We start from the raw sequence: 14,937 nt of genomic DNA, 5'->3' as shown, positions 1-14,937 counted from the left end.
TATACTAAACTCCATTGAAGTGTATACTTTTGAAGTATGAATTGTATGGCAATAGAAAAGAATTGCAGTGTAAATTATGGGAAAAATCAGATTTTGTTGAACCATCTTATGCCTACTTTATAGGTTAATATTATTTTTATCTTGAATTATATATTGGCATATAGGATTTGTGGGGCTTCCCGGGTGGCACTAGTGGTAAAGAACCCACCTGCCAATGCAGGAGACATAAGAGACAAGGGTTCGATCCCTGGGATGGGAAGATCCCCTGAAGAAGGACAAGGCAACCCACTCCAGTATTCTTGCCTGAGAATCCTATGGACACCGGAACTGGAGGACTACAGTCCATAGGGTCTTAAAGAGTTGGACACAACTGAAGCAACTTAGCACAACACGGCATATAGGATTTGTAATGTTACCTCTTTGGTGCTTGAGGTTTCTAAGTGTCTTCAACTGGACTCTTTGGACTCTAGCTGTCCATCATACATCATACTGAAGCTTCCTCTCTGCCTTCCTCTGTGATATAATTTGCTCTGTATTCCATACCTGTCTGGTGATCAGAATGAAAGTGATAAACTACTGATTATCATGTATCATGACTGAAGATAGCTCTTACATTTTGACAGATGCCTTAACCTGAAAGAAGAGATTAGTAGGGAATTGCAGGTCTCATGACAGGGCCAGCAGGGGAAATCATTTTGATTAGTGATAGCGTTTCAGTCTTCCTCAAGTCATATCAAGTAGATACCCACCGACTTTATTCACCCTTATAAGACTGCATTTAAGATCAGTTCTAAGGAGGGGCCCATTCAGTAGCTGTGAGTTGTTGGTTATTGGCCAGAAAACACTGTGTAAGCCATCCTTTTAACACTGACAGAGTCTCACTTTGAGTGAATGCTTAGTCGCTCAGTCATGTCTGACTCTGCGACACCATGGACTATAGCCCTCCTGGCCCCTTGGTCAACGGGATTCTCCAGACAAGAATACTGGAGGGATTTGTCATTTCCTCCTCCAGGGGCTCTTCCAGACCCAGGGATTGAACCCAGGTCTCCCATATTGCAGGCAGGCAGATTCTTTACCATCTGAGCTACCACTGTGTTGTATATCCTAGCCTAGAATTGCATATGTGAAGGTTGTTAGTGTGTGTGTGTATATCTAGCCTTCTCAGCTGGAAAGAGGATGAGAATGTTGATAATGTGAAGGATGATAAATGATCTGAGGTGCCTTGTTGGTATGTCTACTTAAAGCATATAGTATCTGATCTATTATGGAGACAGGGAGCTAATTACATTTCTGGCTCTGCTTCTTTAGCTGCTATAATCTACTCCAAGTCTTTATGTCTTTTGCAGATAGGAGAACCACCAGGACCTTGAAGCAATGGAAATAATAATCTCTTATATTTGAGCAGCATTTTATAATTTCAGTATATTCAATATATACTGATATCCATTATTCTGTTTGATTCTCAACCTAATCAAGTGAACAGAGCAGATATTATCCTCTTTCTGGTAAAGGGGGAAAAAACCCAAGGTGCAAAAAGGTTAACAGCAATTTGGTAGCAAAATTGTACTAGAACCTTTGTCTTCTGACCCCTAATTCTGTGTTCTTTCCACTATACCACCTTTACTGTAGCTTGAATGGTTTTGGTCTAAGTGGAATACATTTAAGAACATAAATAGAACATAATATTTGGTTATATAACATCCCAGCTGCTGGGTCTGGTGTAGCAGAAGCTTGAAAAGCAGCAGAAGAGGGTGGGAGGTAGCCAAGTGTGTAAGATGAGTTCTACATTTTGAGATGTTCAGCAGAAAGAGCAGAGGGTGCCAAGACTATTGACTGGGACAACACTGATTCTTCAACCCTTCTCTGTTGTGGTTTCACCTTATTCTTTACCAATTTCAATGACAAAACCCAGCCTTTTCAGCAGTGTGTCCCTACATTTCAAATGTGTTCCTCCAACATAGCACCCAATTTTCTGCTCCCTTGTCTATGTTATACACACTTGGTGAAACTCCCTCCCTCCTACTGCCTGACTCATTCTCACAATCCCAACTTATTCTGAGGCATTTCACCTCTGTCTCTACTTAACCCTTTCAATTTTGCTGCATGAAATTCCCGTTCATTGGAAGCAATTTCTGCTAGGTAAATAAAATAATGTGGCAAAAAAAAACACTCTGCAAATTCTTTACTTTAAAATTTTTATTGAAGTATAGTTGATTTATAATGTTTCACACTGACTCGATGGACGCAAGTCTGAGTGAACTCTGGGAGTTGGTGATGGACAGGGAGGCCTGGCGTGCTGTGATTCATGGGGTCGCAAAGAGTCAGACACAACTGAGCAACTGAACTGAACTGATACAGAAAAGTATACCTTTTGCAAAAGTACATCTTTTGCAGATTCTTTTCCATTGTAGGTTATTACAAGATATTTAATGTAGTTCCCTGTGCTATACAGTAGGTCCTTATTGGTTATCTATTCTCTATATAGTAGTGTGTATCTTAACATCCCAAATTCCCAATTTATCTCTCTTCCCTTTCCCCTTTGGTAAAAAAGTTTATTATTATTATTATTATCCTCTGCATTTTCTTTTTTTAAGATTTATTTATCTACTAATTTATTTTTTTAATTTTTTTAGGTTTTTTCTTTTTAAAATTTAAATTTATTTATTTTAATTGGAGGCTAATTACTTTACAATATTGTATTTGTCTGCACTGGGTGTTTGTTGCTGTATGTGAGCTTTCTCTGGTTGTGGCTCAGCTCTAGAGCACTGGCTCTAGTTGTGACACATGGACTTAGTTGCCCTGTGGCATGTGGGATCTTCCCAGATCAGGGATCGAACCTGTGTCTCCTGCATTTGCAGGCGGATTCTTTACCACTGGGCCACCAGGGAAGCCCTCCTCTGCATTTTCTTAGTGAGACTTTTTACTTCACAGCCCTACATGAAACCTAGTAATTCTTTACCCTGATGATGTTTCTTCCCTTCAAACTTTCTCTACCTTGTTGATAAGACAGTCTTGACCTCGTTGTGTGTGCAGTGGTTTCCTGTAGAGTGAATTGGAGGGCTCTCTCTAATGGGGAAACATTCTTCCCCTTTCCTAGCCCACAGGAGTCAGCAATCTCCCTTCTCCTCACATGTTTTTGGATAGCAGGGGAAAGTGTCAGAAGCAAGGAAAAGACTGAAGATGAAAACCAGAGAAAAACAAAAATTAATGAAGTTCCTAGAGAAGACAGAGAGAGAATGATGTGAGGTCATGAGCAGAGGTATTGACCTTGGTGAGGAAAAAGTGAAGGGAGGTCCTTTGTCAGAGGATGGTGGGAGGGGAAGAAGATGGGATGAAATTCTGAAGTAGAGAGGACTTTTACAGGGATATCTTTCACCACTCAGCCAAACAAAAATGGTGGTTATTTGCTGAGGTAGGTGAGCTTGGGTTGGGTGTTGGAGAAGAGTAGAAACAATTTCAAGTAGTACTTTTGGTAAACATGGTTGGGGGCCAATAATAAGGTTGTGGAATGACAATGGGAGTGACCTACACCACCTCTCCCCCACCTACCATATTCACAGTTTATTTCTCTTTTAGCAACTCGGCAAGTAGTAAAGCTAGGAAGAAATGATAAAAGGAAAGGATAATATGAGGAAGATCCATTAGGGATGGGGGCACTGTTCCATCCTCACTACCAACTGCTCTGTTTTCAGGTCCTCATCAGATGAGTACTACAACTGCCTCCTACCAAGTATTCAAGCTTCCAGCATTCCTCCCCTCCAATTCATCCTTCATTGCAGTCGACTGTATTTCTGTTTAATTAGTTGTTTCACCCATTAGGCTATGAGCAACCTGAAGGTAGTTTCCAAATTTTCTCTGTGCTCCTGAGTTCTAGCACAGATCTAGTATGCAGCAAGCACTCAATAATTGTTCTTCACAAATGTTGGCAAGGATATGGAGAAAAGGGAATCTTAAGACATTGTTGGTGGGATTCTAAATTGATGCAACCACTATAGAGAACAGCATGGAGGGTCCTCAAAAGCCTAAAACTAGAACTACAATATGATCCAGCAATCCACTCCTATGTATATAACCAAAAGGAAAAAAAACAAACACTAATCAGAACATACACCCTTATGTTCATAGCAGCAGTATTTATAATAATCAAGATATGGAAGCAATCTAAGTGCTTATGAACAGATGAATGGATAAAGAAGGTGTATATACAATGGAATATTACTCAGTTATAAAAAGAGTGAGATTTTGCCATTTGCAGAAACATGAATTGACCTGGACAGTACTGTACTAAGTAAAATAGGTCAGATGGAGAAAGGCAAATATTGTGTGATGTCACTTATATGTTGAATCTAAAATATACAACAAACTAGTGAATATAGCAAATCAGATATAGATTCACAACTATAAAGAAGAAACTAGTATTTATCAGTGAGGAGGTAGGAGGAGTGAGATAGGGGTAGAGGATTAGGAGACACAACCCACTACATATATAATAAATAAGCAACAAGGATATATTTTCCAGCACAGGGAAATATAGCCATTATTTTGTAATAACTCTAAATGGAGTATAATCTATAAAAGAAATTGAGTCGCTATGTTGTACACATGAAACTAATATTGTAAATCAGCTATACTTCAATGTAAAAACTTGTCTTTTCCATGGAAGCCGTTAGAATGATAGTAATACTTCTAAAACATAAATCTGACCATTCCACTTCACTACTTGAAAAAAACACAAAAACACAGATGACCCTAGACCCTTCATGTGTGCTTGCAAAGCTTCATCTGCCACTCCCTGCTGCTTCCCACCAGCAACCCCATCCTAGCTTAGTGCTCTAGTACTTACAATCCCTTAGCAAGCAGTGCTATGTCAGCTTTGTAACTTTGCACATGTTTTATCTCTGCCTGAAATGCCCCACCTATCCTTGTCCACTGAGCAAAGTCCTGCTCAGTGATACTAGGATGGGTCTCAAACATCCTCCTACAGGTTACCAGGGTGGAGCTACAATCAAAGCTTGTGACCTGATGTCCTTTGATCTTTCCTTGTCCTCCTCAGAAAAATAGTTGAAGCTAGCCTGTGTGCTTGCTTTGTCCAAATGTCGCTTGGGTGAAAACGAGTGTCCCTGGGATTTAAATGGGCTTCCCCGGTGGCTCAGGGGTAAAGCATTCACCTGCAATGCAGGAGACTCAAGTTCGATCCCTGGGTATGGCAACCCACTCCAGTATTCTTGCTTTGGAAATCCCATGGACAGAGGAGCCTGGTGGGCTATAGCTCATGGGGTCACAAAGAGTTGGATGTGACTGAGCAGCTGAGCATGCATGGGATTTAAATGTCAGAGTGAAATTTTCTCTCGAATTGCAATGTTCAAGCAAAGATGTTACCTCTCCTGAGAGACAACTATAGAGACTATCTCAACACCCTCCAGGAAACAAAAATCAAACAGTCCTCCTCCAAATACCCCCAAATTACCACAGTAAAGAGTGCACCTTGGGTAACCTATGAGGTGGCACCCACTGAAAAACCACAGGAGCTAAACAGGAAATATAAATGACTAGAGTACAGTGCGGAGAAGGCAATGGCACCCCACTCCAGTCCTCTTGCCTAAAAAATCCCATGGATGGAGGAGCCTGGTGGGCTGCAGTCCATGGGGTCGCTAAGAGTCGGACACGACTGAGTGAATTCACTTTCACTTTTCACTTTCATGCATTGGAGAAGGAAATGGCAACCTACTCCAGTGTTCTTGCATGGAGAATCCCAGGGACGGGGGGAGCCTGGTGGGCTACCGTCTATGGGGTCGCACAGAGTCGGACATGACTGAAGCGACTTAGCAGCAGCAGAGTACAGTGGGCCGTGTGGGAACTATAGCAAACTGGAGCGATCCACCTCATCTCAAGGTCACTTGTCTTTTCCCTTTCATACTCCATTCAGTTTTAATCAAAATTTGTGTGGAGTCTGCTCACTTGGGACTTTGTGTTTTTGACCTCTAAAGGGAAGGTAGACATTTTGAGTAGAGAAAATAGCTTGAGAAAGGCACAAAAGATTAGAAAAACTATCCAGGGACTTTGTCCTAGTCACAGTTGTCTCAATGACCTACCTAGGTTTGACATCTGATCAGGCCACTAGAACATACATTCAGGCAATATAGCATCATGGTTAAAAATGCGGGCATTGCCCAGAGAGATCTAGTGTAAGTCTTAGCTCCATAATGCATGGCTGTGTGACCTTGGGCAAGTCATGTAACCTCACCATGTTATAGAGCTTTATCTGTAAAGTGGGGTGAATAATAGAACCTATTTTTAATCTACTATGTGGATGAAATGAGCTAATAACGTATGCAAAGCACTTTGAACAGTGCCTAGCCTGAAGTAAATTCTCAATAATGTTAACCATTATTATAATCTAATAATTAAATCTTAATTGTTGGTCGCTGATAATACTTTAATGTTTTTTGTCTCATGGTAATATCCTCATTTTTCACAGGAGGTCTGAGTGCCTGAAGTAAAGGAACAATGATTCCATGATGATTGGGTCAGTGGGAAGGAGATCTGGGGAAAGATTTTGTTGTATCCCGTGAAAGAAACTCTATGGGTTTATTTTCCTGGACTCTGGTACTGTCTTTTTGTATCTGCTACCTGAATGTTTTCTCTAGAGATAGAAAAATGAAGAAGGATTCTGAGTGCTTACAGTGATTTGGGCAGTTCCAAGTGCAGTCAAGTTGGGGAACAAGTATCCCATCCAGTTCATTCTCCTTCCTCCTTCTAGATCTAAGCTCGGCTTTGGATTGACCCACCAGCCTACTGGTGCCAGGGGTGAGATTAAAGTTAGGTTGCATGTGTTTGGTGTGTGCTCTGCACTGTGCCAACCCAACAGTTTCTCAGAGTGTTTCTCTAATCTTTCTTCTAGCCAACTCCCCTTATCCCTAAGTCATTCCAAGTCAGGTGTAAAGGGCTCTTGGGGCCCTGGGTCAGGATGGTGCTGAGAAAACCTGCATGCTGGCAGGGCTAAGACTGGGGCCAGGCAGGGCAAGGCTGGGGAGCTCAGAAATGCTCTGTCGGGGGTATGTAGGTTGAGAAGCTGGGATGTGCTTCCAAAAACCCTTCAGAAATCAAAGGCCTTTTCTGCGCTGGCATGGGGGCCTGGCTGCTGCTGTTTTAGCCAGGCAGGAGGGGTCACTCATTCAGCTCTGAAAGCCTTGTTTGGTGGAGGGAGCAGTTGGTTCCAATTTTGTTTGTTTGTTTTAAAGAGATCCAGCCTTATGGCTAATCTTTCATTGACACCAGCAGCTTAAGTTTTTAACATTTTATCTCAAAAGAAAACACACACATCAGTTAGTTATTTCCTATCTGAGAGTTTTCTCTAACAATCATAATAATGGTATTAATTCTCAGTCTTTGTGGAAACTTTGTCAACACTAGTGCCAAGTCCTTTGAGCCAGGAAGTGTATTCTCTTCTAAATTGCAGTGCCATCAGAGCTTATAAAGTTCTTACAGGCAAATGAGTGAAATTAAGCAACCCACCCCCAAACCAATCTGTTTCTCCCTGTCATACACACCCTGTTCTCAGAAATGAAGAGAGGAAAGAAGAATGCTTCTCTTATTCTTTGCCCTGGTCTGGAGCTACGGGAGCTTTAAGTATGAGTGTGTTTGTGTAAGAGGATTTGGGTGGGGGCCTTCTGACTGCCATTGATCCATCCATCCACCCCATTTACTCATTCAGTAAATCTTTATTGAGTTAGTGTACTGTGCTCTGGGCACCCTATAAAGGGACATAACTGTCTCCATCTCTTCAGTTGTTTCTCCCATGTCTGGCAATGTGTTTGGCATTCATACCCTTTTCTCTTAAACAGAGGTGACAGCTAAAAGAGTAAAGCCTAGTATGGACAGAAGGAAGGAGAGGGACTGGGGTAGTGGCTGAGTGGAGGCACGAAGGAGCTGTGTTTTCTCAAATCATTTAGGGTGCATTTTGCTCTCCTCATGGGCAAGGATTTCTCCACCTTTAGATCTAAGAGGAGGTGAGGATGGAACTTAACGGGTGACTGGCAGACTGCCCTGGGCCCAAGACTCTACCTTGGGTACCAGTGACAATTCTAGAGCAGAGTGTTTCAACCTCCAACACAGAAACTGAATCCTGGACTGGCTACCAAGGGATCATGCCAGCTGCTGGCTCTGAAGTTGGCTTTGGCTCTGAGCTCGATCTGTGGAAGTTGGGGCCCAGGCTCCTGGCTCAGCAGCTTGTATTGATCTCCCAGCCTCTTTTGTCTCCTCCTCCCCAGTGGAAGCCTCTCCCCCTCTGCCTCTCAGCCTCTTCCGCTTTCCTCTTCAGCTTCTAATGAACTGAAATCTCCGAGAGCCGCCAAGGCTCTGATAGTTTCACAAAACTGTCCTTGCTCTTCCTGCATCTGCCTGGTCAAGGGTATCTTTGCCTGAGGTCGGATAGATGCTATTAGTGCCAATGATATGATTGCATAGCAACACAGAGCGGCTCTGAAAGAGGGGAGGAGGGGCAGAAGGAGGACAGGGAGGTGGGAGAGACGGAGGGAGAGTGTGCATACAGCAGCTGTCGGCATTCCTGTCTCAGGGACTTCTTTGCTGATTCACAGAAGCAGCCCAGCTCCAGCCACCCAGCTCCTAGTTGCCGCCTGATCCTCAGACCTGCCGGAATCAGAAGGTAGGCCACAGAGAAATGATTTCTGAGCCTCGCCCTTTTTCAGCCCACAGGGGGAATGACTGAAGGAGGGGAAGCTCCAGAGGTACTCTGTGTGTCTGTGTGTGTGTCTCTGTGTGTGTGTGTGTGTGTATGCACCTGCCTGCCAGCCATCTGCTTGTGCCTTTGGGGGAAGACTTACATTAAAAAATGCCCACAATGAAGTAGCTACCGCTTGGATTCATAGAAAGAAAAAAAAATGCCCAGGAATAGAAACTCCAGCCAATTTGAGCAAGTAGGGTCTGAAAATGAATAAGAGGAAGGTCCACAGTTTGCTGCTTTGAGAGGAGAGGGGTATTTATTTATTAACTCATTTGTTTATTTATTTATGTCTCTTCTCAATGACAGGCTTTTTGTCCATGGATGGATCTCCTGGTGGGAGGGAAGGGAAGGGGTGTAGAAAGCATTGGCTGAAAAGGGAGGACAGAGGAAACATGGGACCTCAGAGCAGGTCCCCTGAACAAATGATTGTCTGGCCAGCAGACAGGACACAGGAGCGCTTCCTTGGAGCAAACTAGGCTCTGACCTAGGAGGCTGGGGTTGAAGGCACATCCTAATCTCTGCATTTACTTCCTGGCTCAGTCCAGCTTCCCCTCTTGCAGTTTTCCTCCTGGCTGCTCCCCTTGATTTCCTTTCTACCCCCTTGTAACCAGGAGGCATCTCTCCACTCTTGAGAGTGGAGCTTGGAGAGCTTTGAAACCAGGCTCACCTCTCCTGGAATCGAACACCCTGTTCCTTCTCTTCTCCTTAGCCTTCCCCGGCTTCAGGCCCTGTGCCCCAGCCTGGTAAGTGGCCCTGAGACTGTGTGGGTTAAGACTTACCTTGTTCTTTTTTGGTAGGAAGAGCCAGGCCTCAGAGGGATTGGGTCCCAGGCGGTAGCCGGGGCTGGGTCAGGCTGGGGTGGAGCGAGGTAGAGAGAGAGGAAGGGTAGCTCCCACAGCCTGGAAACGAACATACTTTTCTCTTATGTTTTCTTTTTGATTGTTCAAAAGAAAAAAAGCCTTTTAAAAAAAACCTCTCTGTCTCGTCCACCTTAGCGCCTGACTTTTCCAAATGGAATTCTTGTTTCTAGATTAAAGGCCCTCAGGTAAATCACCTTTTATTTTTTTTTATTTTTTTATATATTTCCATCCAATTTTTATTTTATTTATTTATTTTTTAATTTTTATTTTTACTTTATTTTACTTTACAGTACTGTATTGGTTTTGCCATACATTGACACCTTTTAAAAGGCCTAGTGGGGGCCACAAACCTCAGGAGATTTCCTCTCTGGGCTTAGGATGGGGAGATGGTTCCAGAAAACCCTGGGACCATCCAAGGAACCCTCCCCCCAAAAGGCAGTGCTGCCAGTGGAAGTGATAAGTGTCCTATCCCTGAAAGAAGAAAAGAGGCCCTCTTTTCCTGGGTGGGCTGGCCTCGACTCTGCAGTTCTGCCTCCTGTAAACCAGTGCCGTACAATGAGGGCATTTGGACAGGGCTCCTCTTCCCACGAGACTTGTCCCCTAGGCATTCAGCCTGAACTCTGGGTCTGAGCACACTTCAGCTCTACCGTCACCCAAAGGTGGGAGCACGGCTCAAAGCAGCGAAGTTAGCAAAGGTCCAAGAGCCAAGCACAGAGGGGCCATTCAGGAAGCACTTCTAACCACAGACGTACAAAAGTTTCTGATGTGAAATCTGCCACAGTGTCAGAGAGGATTTGTTGTTCAGTCCCTCAGTCATGTCTGATTCTCTGCGACCCCATGGACTCCAGCACACCAAGCTTCCCTGTCCTTCACTATCTTTCAGAGTTTGCTCAAACTCATGTCCATTGAGTGGGTGATGCCATTCAACCATCTCATCATTTGTCATCCCCTTCTCCTGCAAAGGAAGAATGGAATGGCAAACCACTTCAGCATTCTTGCCTTGAGAGCCCCATGAACAGTCAGAGAGGATAGGCTCTCACTAATGAAGCCTGAGAAGACAGCCTTCTACACTGGTCAGGGACATTCACAGGAAACCCATTCTGGAAGTTAAACTAGGAAACTACATTCCTGTCTTAGGAAAGATTCTTCTAACACACATCAGCGACTGAAAAAGCAAGTGAGATAAATCCTTCTAGGATGACATTTACCAAACCACCGATGTTCCACAGAACACTGTTTGCAGAGAATGTTAATAGATTCTGTTTTAAAATAAGGAGTTGTGGTGGGGGGTGGGGTGTATTCCATGGTCCAATCTTTTTCTTTTTTTGAAAATGCTTCATAACTGAATTCTCCTTTTGGAGAGTCATCATGTATGTAAGTGTATTAAAGGCTCTGAGAAGTACTGCTGTAAAGAAATCTGTTTAATTCTGTTCAACCCAGTGAAATCCACATAGATTTGATCAAGGACCTCTTTTCTCCATGGAAAAATTTTTGTATCTTGCACACACAGTGTTAGGAATTGCTGCTCAAAAAAAAAAAAATCCTCGAATAAATTGACATATGGAAAAAAACTTGTAAAATCATCTAATCCAGCACCACATTTTGAAGGGTGAAAATTTGAGAGGTTAATGAAATTGTTCTTTTTGAGTATCTGAGAGAGTGGAACCCATATATCCTGATTCTCAGTCCTTTATGCCCAATTTCTGTCCTTTAGCAGGTTCCCTGGGCTTCCCTGGTGGCTCAGTGGTGAAGCATCCATTTGCAATGCAGGAGACTCATGTTCAATCCCTGGGTCAGATAGATCCCTTGGAGAAGGGCACGGCAACCCACTCCAGTATTCTTGCCTGGGAGATCCCATGGACAGAGGAGCCTGGTGGGTTACAATCCATGGGGTCGCAAAGAGTCGGACACGACTGAGCACACAGGCAGCAGTTTCTGTTCTGTGAAAATAGTCCCTGGAAAAGAAGCAGGTTGAAGGAACGATCCTGTCATTTTTAGTGAGACATTTGTACCTTACAGATTTCTTTCGTTGTTTGTTGTATCTGAAAATTCTGAATTTCCCTTTCAGCATGTGATTTGCTGCATTTTTAAAACAATGTGCTAGAAATTTTGGGGGCATTCAAAGAGATGTAAAGAATAACAAAAATCAGGATATTCACCACCTAGCTTAAGAAAAGGGAGAAGGCGATGGCACCCTACTCCAGTACTCTTGCGTGGAAAATCCCATGGACGGAGGAGCCTGGTAGGCTGTGGTCCATGGGGTCGCAAAGAGTTGGACACGACTGAGCGACTTCACTTTCACTTTTCACTTTCATGCATTGGAGAAGGAAATGGCAACCCACTCCAGTGTTCTTGTCCGTCCCCCCAGGGACGGGGGAGCCTGGTGGGCTGCCGTCTATGGGGTCGCACAGAGTCAGACACGACTGAAGTGACTTAGCAGCAGCAGCAGCAGCTTAAGGAAAAAACATCACCAATAGACTTGAAATCCCCTGTCTATCTTCTGTGATCAAAGTTCCTCTCATGCATTTATTTATATTTGTACTGTATATGTCTTTAAGCACCATATGCCACTGCTTTATATTTTTAAAATGTATAACAATGGTATGTATCCTTCTTCAATTTGTTTTTTTTTCTATTCAATGTTATATTTGTGAAATTCATCCACATTGTGACATGTGGCTCTGGTTCATTCACTTTTCACTATTATATAGCATTCCATTTAAGAAATATGCCATGATTTATTTATCCATTGTGCAGTTGATGGACATTTAGGCTGTTTCCAGTTTGGGGCTCACAATTAGGGCTACTATGATCATTTCTGAGGAGATATTCTTCTTTGTTTTTTTTTTCTGAGGAGCTATTCTTATGTGACTATTGCTATTGGGTGTATATTTAGAAGGCAATTGTCCTGTCACGGGATATGAGAATCTTCACTTTGGGGAGATACTGTCAGTTTGTTCTCCAAAATGGTTAATAATTTATACTCCCACCAGCAGTGTGTAAAGGTTTCAGATACATTGCATTAATTGTTTCTTTTTTCCTTTCCAATTCCTATATCTTTTATTTCATTTGGTTTTCTTTCTTCTTTTTTTAATTGGAGTATAGTTGATTGACAATCTTGTTTTAGTTTCAGGCGTACAGCATAGTGATTTAGTTATATACACACATATGCATATGTATTCATATTCTTTTCCATTATGGCTTATTATAGGATACTGAGTATAGTTCCTTGTGCTATAAGTAGGTCCTTGTTGACCACCTATTTTATATATAGGTGTGTATGTGTTAATCCCAAGTTCCTAATTTATCCCTTCCCCCTTTCCCTGTTGGTAACCAGAAGTTTGTTTATTAATTGGTTTTTATAATAAAATTGTCCTCATAAGGATGCATCTCTGACTTTTTTCCAATGGAAAAGAAATTTTCTTTCTCGAAATGGCTTGACAGCTACCTTCTCAGAAACACATTTCATTGTTTCCATTTGTAAATGAGGGGGTTGGCCTAGATAATCTCTAAGGTCTCTACCAGCTTGACAATCTGTGGCCCATGATTTATTCATTAGGTGAGAGCATCTGAAGCAGAAACTTGGGTTTTGGCTGCATTGCGGGAAGTATTTTAGGAACACATAATAAGGTTTGGTGCAGATGAAATGTGTCTCATATCCTAGTGCCATGCTGTCGGGTAGAAAGGCAGTGCTGTGAGAGGGGGGCCATCGTGCAGTGCTACCTTGGGTTGGAGAGAAGAATCTGTACTCACAAAAAAGGGGCTTCTTTTCACTGCCTTGTTCTTTCCTGAGCCTCCCTATTTATTTTTATCCAAGAACAATAAATCCTTGTTATAAAAAACTTTATACACACAAACACACAAAGTGTATAAACTCAACATGAGAGTCCCCTTAATACAACTCTCCAGAAGAAATGTCACTGAACAATTGTGTATCCTTGTAGGCTTCCTTTCTGTGCATACACAGAAAGAAGATATTTTTCATGTTTTTGTTTTAGGTTGTTTTTTTTTTTTTACAAAATTAAAGTTATACTAGATACATTCACTCTGAAACTGTTTTAAAACCTAAAACACATATCTCTGGCATCTGTTCAAATCAGTGGGTACAGACCTACCTCCTTTTTTAATAGCTACGTAATATTTCATAGCATGGTGGTTTAGTCACTAAGTTGTATCTGACTCTTTTGACCCCATGGACTGTAGCCTACCAAGCTCCTCTGTCCATGGGATTTTCTAGGTAAGAATACTGGAGTGGGTTGCCATGCCCTCCTCCAGGGGATCTTCCTGACCCAGAGATCAAACCCAGGTCTCCTGCACTGCAGGCAGATTCTTTACTGCCTGAGCTATCAGCGAAGCCCCTGTCACTTCATAGCATGAGTGACTGCAATAAGAGAAAAGATTTGAGTGCTTGCTAGATGGTAACTATGAATTAAGTCCTTACAACAAGGCCATGAAGTACGTCTTTCTGTTATTCTTGTTTCACAGATGCAGGGACTGAAATATGAAGTCAGGGATCTTGTCCAAACCCGCACTAATAGGTCGAGAAGCCAGGATGGAAACTCAAGTGTGCTGGCTCAGAGCCCACACCCTTCACTGTCAGGCTGTGCCACCTCTCCGACACAGTCTACTTAACTAGTCCCTTGTTGATGGACATCCGAGTTGATTGCAGTCTTGCTATTGCAACCAAAACTGCAGCAGATACCCTCATCCACTTCTGCAGATATTTCTGTAGGATAGGTTCCTAAACTTTCCCAGTTTATAGGTAGAAAGAGTTTATTCATTCATTCAAAATATATTTACCTAGCTCTTAGGCACTGGGGAAGCTCTGAGGTCAGACTGGGAGAGTTGACCAGCAGTTTACTTCCCAGATGCCCTAGGAAGGTCATTTAAATGGTCTGTAAGATTTGCCAGCTGGGTGATACCCCAGACCCACTGCATCCTGTCCATTCTTAATTGCTTGTGTCTTTGCCTGGATAATGGCATGTCTGAGTCAGCCCTTGGGCTCCCAGCTGGTGGCCCAGAGCCACGAATTTTCTCTACTTGCTAAGTGTCGGTGACCACAGTGCCTCAGAGCCCGAGTTCTAGAATTTACAAAGGCAGAAGAGTGTAGCAGTAAAGAACTTGTATTCTGGGACACACCAGCCTGGATATAAATCCCAGTTCCCTACCTCATAGTCACAATATCACTTTGAACAAGTTACTTATTCCTGTGTGCCTCCATGTTCTTATCTGCACAATATAGACAGCAGTAGTAACTACTTCATAAGATTGTCCTGAGGATTCCATGACTTCCTGTATGTAGACTGATTAATTAATATATGTAAAATGTAGAAT

The 14,937-nt window shown here is 42.7% G+C and overlaps 1 protein-coding gene across 1 annotated transcript in view; it reads left to right on the top strand.

The window, feature by feature from the left end:
- The first annotated feature begins 8,337 nt into the window (after positions 1 to 8,337).
- Positions 8,338 to 14,937, top strand: part of DRP2 (dystrophin related protein 2) — a 47,686-nt gene continuing 41,086 nt past the window's right edge. Inside the window, exon 1 of the mRNA XM_040264955.1 lies at positions 8,338 to 8,665. The gene's annotated coding sequence lies outside the window, so the exon portion shown is untranslated. The remainder of the gene's footprint in view (positions 8,666 to 14,937) is intronic.

The sequence above is a fragment of the Oryx dammah genome, unplaced genomic scaffold (genome assembly GCF_014754425.2).
Source record: "Oryx dammah isolate SB20612 unplaced genomic scaffold, SCBI_Odam_1.1 HiC_scaffold_23, whole genome shotgun sequence".
Taxonomy (NCBI): domain Eukaryota; kingdom Metazoa; phylum Chordata; class Mammalia; order Artiodactyla; family Bovidae; genus Oryx; species Oryx dammah.
This window is presented reverse-complemented; position numbering and strand designations above follow the sequence as displayed.